This window comes from Medicago sativa, chromosome 3 (genome assembly GCF_051527215.1).
Source record: "Medicago sativa cultivar Bolivia chromosome 3, Bolivia_mono, whole genome shotgun sequence".
NCBI lineage: Eukaryota > Viridiplantae > Streptophyta > Magnoliopsida > Fabales > Fabaceae > Medicago > Medicago sativa.
The window spans coordinates 53,345,122-53,352,605 of NC_140751.1; the positions used below are offsets into that span (position 1 = coordinate 53,345,122).

A 7,484-nucleotide genomic window follows, 5' to 3' on the forward strand; every position below is an offset into this window, starting at 1 on the left:
GCAAAAAGTATTGTCGATGACAATTGCATGCATAGTCTCACAAGGAGACCATATGTATTGTATGTTAGTCTATATGACGGTTGAACAAGGAAGCTAGGGGGTGAATAGCTTATTTTTGAATTATGCGTTTGCAAACGCGTGAGTTTGAAAACTTTTGAAAAATAATGATGATTATTGGATTTATGCTTATGAATATAATGATAATATCAAAACAATGTACAAAAATAAGAATTCAACTATGAATAAGAAATTAACTAGTGATTACAAAGATTCCTTCGATTCCTGCTCTTCTATAATTATGAAAATGTCTACATGTCTATGATTGCAAAGATTCCTTCGATTCCTACTCTTCTATGCTAAGAAATCACACAATGTCCAATCTTAAGACCTTTTGAAATTAGACAGCTACAAGATCTTTGAATCTCAAGTTTGCATACAATCCTTTGATCTTCTACTCTGAGAAATCGTATTTCCTATGCCTCCACTTTGATCCTCTTGAACCTTGAATGTTTAAGAAACAACCCCCACAATTACATTTGTAGGAGAAAAGTACCTTGTTTTTCTTTAGATTCTTGATCTACCACCAAGATCCTTGAAAGAAACCAAACTTAAAAGTCCTACAGCTCTCTAACAATCTAGATCTCAAATCCTACAAGAATTCTTAAAAAATGTTTTTAATCTGAATAAAGTTGTAGAAAAAGAGATGTTCGAGACTTTAGAGTGTGTTTGAAAATTGATTATATAAATGAGAGAATGAGTGGAGGAAGTATATATAGGTGTTTACCGATATTTTTGGTAAACAAGAAAGACTGGTTTTGGTTATTACAAGCAGGATCAAACCAGAAATCCTAAGACATGTTGTGCAAAGTTTTTCTAGAAAGTGAGTGAGTGTTCATCAGATTCATAGGTTGCTTTATGAACAAGACGAATTTGTAGTGTCTTTCGACATAAAAAATAAAGAAAAATACAAGTAAAAGACTTTAAAGGTTTAAAACGCAGAAACTTAAAGAAAAGGTAAATTACATTGCATAAATGTAAAGGTGGTTCGATAAATTAGATTATATACATTTTGTATGACTCTTTTCTCTAGACGCTGGTACTTCGAGTGCTAGAATTCTATAAGTGATTTGCCGACCTATTTTCCATTTTGAAAACTACTATTTATACATAGTAAAATGACTGAAAAAAGGCTAACTGCCACGATCAACACTTCTTTCATCGAAAACCGCTTGTCCCCCACGTCTTCACTAATGAAACTGCTGCTTTTGAATTCAAATTCTTCCCTCTTCGACAATAACTGCTTGACTTCGACGAATTTACATCTTGGCAAACGTCTTGTCGAACTTCGAAGCTCTTAGACTCTTTCAAACACTAAGTCCAGACTCTGTCGAAATCCTCATGTTGAAGAAAAAAATCTTTGATTCCTGAAAAGACAAAAGTCAACAAATGTTGACCGCAATAATTGAGCATGCCGAAATTACAGGCTAACAAATTGCCCCCCAAAAATGTCATTTTCGACTGGAAAAGTTTGAAGGATAAGATTGAGAATTACTAGAGGGGGGTGTTCCTCCAGGAAATCCACCACTTAATGATATAAATATATTAAAAAAATGGACTCAATAACGTAATGTTTATCATCAATGATATTTTTATTATTTGTAATATTTTGACATATTTTTAGTCTACCAATTTATAATATTTAATAACAAGTTAGTTATTAAAAATATAATATTTTTAGTCAACCATTTCAATATTTTTATCGTTAACTAGTTACAAACCCGTGCTTCGCACGGGTTGAGATAACGTATCTTGTAAAAAAATTGTTTCGAAGGAAAAATGAGCAAATTAATGAATTTTGCACAAACATTATAAATCTTTATTAAAATATTGATGAGCAGCTTCGTACCTGACCAATTGTTACATATATTTGGGTTGTCATTGACTACAAAATGGAAGCAAAGAACTCAAGGTAAATAGATGGCAAATGATAAAGCTACAAAGTATTTTTCCCATAGTGTTACATCAACCATATTCCCACTGCATAAGGAAAGACATCTTTCAGGTCATTATCAAACTTATACAAAATCCTACCATCTAATGCTGACAAATCAGAAAATAATACATTTTATCTTTCAACACAATGTTCGTACACGGTTTCTTTCCAGTCCCAATTGACGTTGTCTTGACAATATCATGAAGAAACCCGATGATTTCCTAAAAAAAAAAAAATTACATCTATAAGAACATTATAATCGGAGAAAACACATAAATAAATTAAACACATGACTATACCATATAATACGTCAGTTTTGAATTTTCCATCTTGAATTTCCTTAAATGGCTTAAAGCGAAACTCATGAGTAAGAACGTTAGTTAACTTGTCATCCTTCTGCACCTTTGTTCCAGAACCAAAAACAACCTTAAAGGGATTAAATGCAATGTCATTATCAAACACTTGACAATTATACAAAGCATAAGTCTTTTTTCCCTCGATCAAAGTCTTCCAATGCTCCAATTCTCTATATCGAGTTATTACATGAACTCGATCACCCTAAATCTGAGAAAGAAACCAAAAAATATAAATAAATCAAAATGTACACTAATAAGTAACATTGATAAATCATAAAGGAAATTACAACAAATTTTAACTAACTCATCTAACCTTTGCATCACAAATAATGAGTTTCATATGTTGATTCTCATTACTACCAGTCACAATCCAAGAATCCAGCACTCCAAATCCTATTTTCCAAATGTCCAAATCATTTTTGAGATCCTTAATGTAGTCATAATCCCTTGACATTGAAAGCCATATATAGAAATACAACAATACATCATTTAATTTTATTCCCTTTGTTCATTAAATGCACAAATTTCTGTATCATCAACTTTATGGACCTCAATGATATGACCAAAACAAATTTGCATCAATCAACTTTCGTACGGCTCAATGATATAATAGGAAAGAATAAACCAAATATGAAAAATGTTACAACTTTAATATTACTCACAAAAATTAAAATAACCCACATGCATCAATTTTTTTTCAACTACAGTACCAGAAGCTAAAATAACAATTGTGTCAAAACATTACCATGAGCTAAAATTCAATCATCATGACCTCTACTATACTCCACATAACAAAGGAAGAATTTTCTACAGTCATGCAACATAACAATTTATGATACATAATCCACTAACAATTAAAAAAAAGAAAAAAAAACCCTTAAAATGCAGAATCGTGAAAAAATGAAGAAAACCACCTATGATGAAGCAAAAACTAAAATAGTGTCGAAAAATGAACCCCTCAAGCCATAAAATCAGTCAACTTAAGTCATGGATGGTCTCAGAACCATGAAAAAAGGAAGAAAATGACCTCATATGAGCTGAACTTAGATATCGTTTGACCAAAGGTTTTTTATGGTCTGAAAGTTACTTCAAAACAAAGTTAAAATACAAGCCTTTAGTAAAGAAGTTAAAGTTGTTTGGTTTCTTTGTTTTTTAGTTTTAAAGTTATTGTTAAGTTAAATGTTTGGCAAAATATTGTACAAACTTTGAATTTTTTTTTTTATGGTGTCCGGGGTTCGAACCCTGGACTTGGCATATTTATGCATTGTTCCTATCAAGTGAGCTAAGCTCACGAAGACAAAACTTTGAATTTATTGTGAATTAACATAATAAATAAAAAAATGTTTAAAATATTTTCTGAACGCTAAAAATGTTAAAAAATAAAAGATATTTTTTTTTACAAATACTATATTTACTCAATAACGTTTATTTTGTGTAACATGAAAACAAATTTGTATCATCATATATATATATATAAATGACTTGTTAAATATTTGAAAAGGAGAAACAATTTATGGAGCCTGAAATAATAACATAAATAATATCAAAATAGTTGTTTTTTCTATTTCAATTATACTCTATAACAAATTTCGTTATAAGAATACCATATTTTTGGTGTCTTTCAAAAAGATAAGAATTTATATTATATGATATTATATTTGTTACATTGTTGGTGTCATGGAAACAGATATGTTTAGTTTTTTTTAAATAAGAAAAAGATATGCATAGTTTGTTATGATATAAAGGTTCAATATATATATAAGTATAATTTTTCTTAGGCACCTATACCTTTTTTGAAGAAAAGACTTCTAAAATTTTACTTTTAATTAAAATCATAATTTTATAAAAATAATCATACGCATTATGCAACGCCAAAAAAATTATACGCATTAGCGTAACAAAAAAATAGACACACATAAAGTATTGCTTTAAACGCTAATATGTGTTTGTATATTTGCGACGTTGAAGATAGAAAATAAAAATATTTGGTATCATTAAATGACAACGTGATAAAAATATAATAAAATTCCTTTGAAAAAAAAGGTAATAAAATTAAATGGGACCTTCTTAAAAAAAATTAAATGGAACGGTTAAAAAAAAATTAAACGGAAGAAAAAAACATATTGAAATATAATATTAAAAAATAATAGAAAATTTTCTCAATGTGAATTGAAGAGAGGAGTTTGTGAAATGAATTGTCGAAAAGTAGTTTTTCGAAGTACCATTCAACAACTTTTGGCCAAAACTCATTCCATTCTATTTTATGCATTAAAAAAAGTACTTTTTCTAATAAATACTTAATTGATATTGTATTAGGTCTAACTTCTCCTTAAAAATGTAGAGAAGTTGAAAAAAACCAGGTCAAACGGTATCTTAATCTTCCACAACGGCAGTCTAGAAGCAACAGAATTTGGGAGAAAAAATTGAAAAATAATTAAAAATAAAAAAATTGGAAATTAGTTAAAAGTTTTTAAAATATAAAAATTGACAAATTGTTAAAAAAATTGGTGAGGTAGCAATCAACCAAGCAACACTGAAAAAAATCATATGCATTAGCGTAAAAAAAAAACAGATAGACGAACAAAAAATATTACTCTAACGTTAATGTGTTGTGTATATATTCGCGAGGTTGAAGAAAGGAAATAAAAATATTTGGTATTATTAAATGACAGCATGAATAAAAATATTTGCGAAGTTGTGATAATTAAACGATATTGAAATTAAATGGAATCTCCTTAAAAAATTAAATGGAACAATTCAAAAAAATAAAATAAAATTAAGTTAAATGGAAGAAAAAACATATTGAAATATAATATTAAAAAATAAAAGAAAAGGTTCCTAACGTGGATTGAAAATAGGTGTTTGTGAAATAAATGGTCGAGAAGTAGTTTTTTAAAGTAACATCCAACAACTTTTGGCCAAAACTCATTCCATTCAATTTTATGTATTAAAAAAAAGTAATTTTTTTAGTAAGTACTTAATTGATATTGTATTTGGCCTAACTTCTCCTTATAAAGGTAGAGAAGTTGAAAAATAGTTAAAAGTTATTAAAAATATAAAAATTAGAAAATAATTTAAAAAAATGGTGAGGGGCAAAAATGGAAATTCACACGGCATGGCGAGGTGGCACTCACCCATAACCATGAATTTGAAAATTACCAAATTGCCCCTCATAGGGGCAAAAATGGAAAATTATATGGCATCAAATTTAATAGATAGTATATAGACGATATGATTACCTCACAAATTAGTTACCCATCAGAGAGACATAAAAAAAATATCCTCAACCAGGCAGGTTCTAGACGTGGTTGGAAAGATTATAAGGTTTGTAGCTATATAAGGAGTGGATAGGAAATGTAACAATACTCATAGAGCATGTATAGGAAAAACAAAGAATACACAATTAGTGGATTAAGTCCTTCGATTGTACTGGATCAATGTGAGGGAAGAACTAGATGGAGCAACAATTTTCTGTGAACTGGTATAAACATACTTGTGTGTTTCTCTATTTTATTTTAAGTACCTTCATTTACTTTATGGATGTATCCAATTATGAATTTGTGAAAGGATCAATGAGAATCCTATTTCTTTAAAGAGGAGTGATATTTTGACAACCAAAATCAAACAACTTTAATGACAACCTTTTTTTCTCTCTTCTTATTGGACAATAACAATAGAGAGAGAAAAAAGAAGAGAGAGAATAAAAGTATAATGTGAGTATGAGAGAGAAAGTTGTCACAAAAGTTGTTTAAAAGTGGTTGTTAAAATATCATTTCTCTTCTTAAAATACGCGGTGCGATCACATAACTCTTAATATATTTTGTATATAAATGTGAATAAAAGAATTTATGTGAAAGAAAATATTGGTGAAATCATGTAACTACAAAATTTTATACTCATTTCCAACGATCAAATGATTCTATATATATATATATATATATATATATATATATATATATATATATATATATATATATATATAATTCTACAATACAATACAATACGTTCAACTAGTGCATAACTATGTTCTCAAAGCGATTGTGAATAATAATTTTTAAAATGTCCCCTTTCTTCTTTTTTTTTTTTGATTAAAAAATGTCCCCTTTCTATAACCAAAGGTTGAGAGTTAATTAAAAAAATAAAGAATTTTAATAACTAACAATTTTCTACGTTACCCCTTTAGTAAGTGTGCTAAAGGGACGTACATGACACATAATCTACTAAAAATATTTAATTGTTTTTAGCATATCACGAGCTTTATACACTATAAAAAGAATAAATTATATTCTATTTGTTACATGCAAAGACATAAATAAATGGGTAAAACTCTCCAATTCGTGTATTATATGATTTTATTTATCTCCTTATTTCTTGTTGCAAAAAATATTAATGGTAATATATTTTCTAACCTTTTCAAATTTTCTTCTTTAGTTCGTACATAATCTTTTATCTCGTTTTAGTAATATTATTTTGTTTTGTTTTTTCATTACAGCATTACATTGCAACAATGTCAATGATTGTCCACAAGATATTTCGAATCCCTTTGTAAGGTGCGAATTGAATCAATGTATATATTCTAGAATGGAACCACCTTTTGGTTGTTGAGTACGAGCCCAAGCAAAGTACATTTACGCCACACAAAGAAGAATAGTCGGAAAAACTATGCAATATATTTCACTAGAATATTCCATAGTTTCTTTTTAGTTATCGTAAGGATATCCAATAATTGTTATATTTTTATTTATTTTTGTTTTTATAATTTCAAGGACCTTGCAACTGTGGCTTTGTATTCTATGATGTTGGTAATAAAATGAATTAAGACACTAAAGAATATTATAATTAGATTGTTTTATTAGTTTTGGATTTATGGCAATGACCTCCTATTTAAGCATATGATCACATTTTATTTCCAACCCTGCCACCTATCAGAACATTTTTAATTATTATGTTGGAAAAAAAATATTTTACTTGAAATCCTATAACATAAATTTTATGTCATAATATTGTTACACTAATAATTTTTCAAAAAATGAAAGTTATGTTTTTCTTAAAAGAAGAGTGTGGTCTAATGATTATAAAAAAATTGTTTAGAAAATATGAAAGATGGAACTTTGTTCATCAAGTTCATCAATTGA

General features: G+C 28.2%; 2 long non-coding RNA genes across 3 annotated transcripts; one reads left to right on the forward strand and one right to left on the reverse strand.

Annotated features, from left to right (window-relative positions):
* Window positions 1-1,003: 1,003 nt before the first annotated feature.
* LOC146938292 (uncharacterized) lies at window positions 1,004-6,250 on the reverse strand. Of its 2 annotated transcripts, XR_015031255.1 has the most exons (3): window positions 5,589-6,250; window positions 2,663-2,742; window positions 2,415-2,557 (listed from the first exon to the last, which is right to left on the reverse strand). It is a non-coding gene; the product is annotated as an uncharacterized LOC146938292 (long non-coding RNA). The 2 variants fall into 2 exon arrangements; XR_015031256.1 differs by lacking the exons at window positions 2,415-2,557; window positions 2,663-2,742 and adding an exon at window positions 1,004-1,424.
* A 351-nt stretch (window positions 6,251-6,601) lies between these two features.
* On the forward strand, window positions 6,602-7,191 carry LOC146938293 (uncharacterized). Its single transcript, XR_015031257.1, has 2 exons — window positions 6,602-6,741; window positions 6,842-7,191. It is a non-coding gene; the product is annotated as an uncharacterized LOC146938293 (long non-coding RNA).
* The last annotated feature ends 293 nt before the right edge of the window (window positions 7,192-7,484 follow it).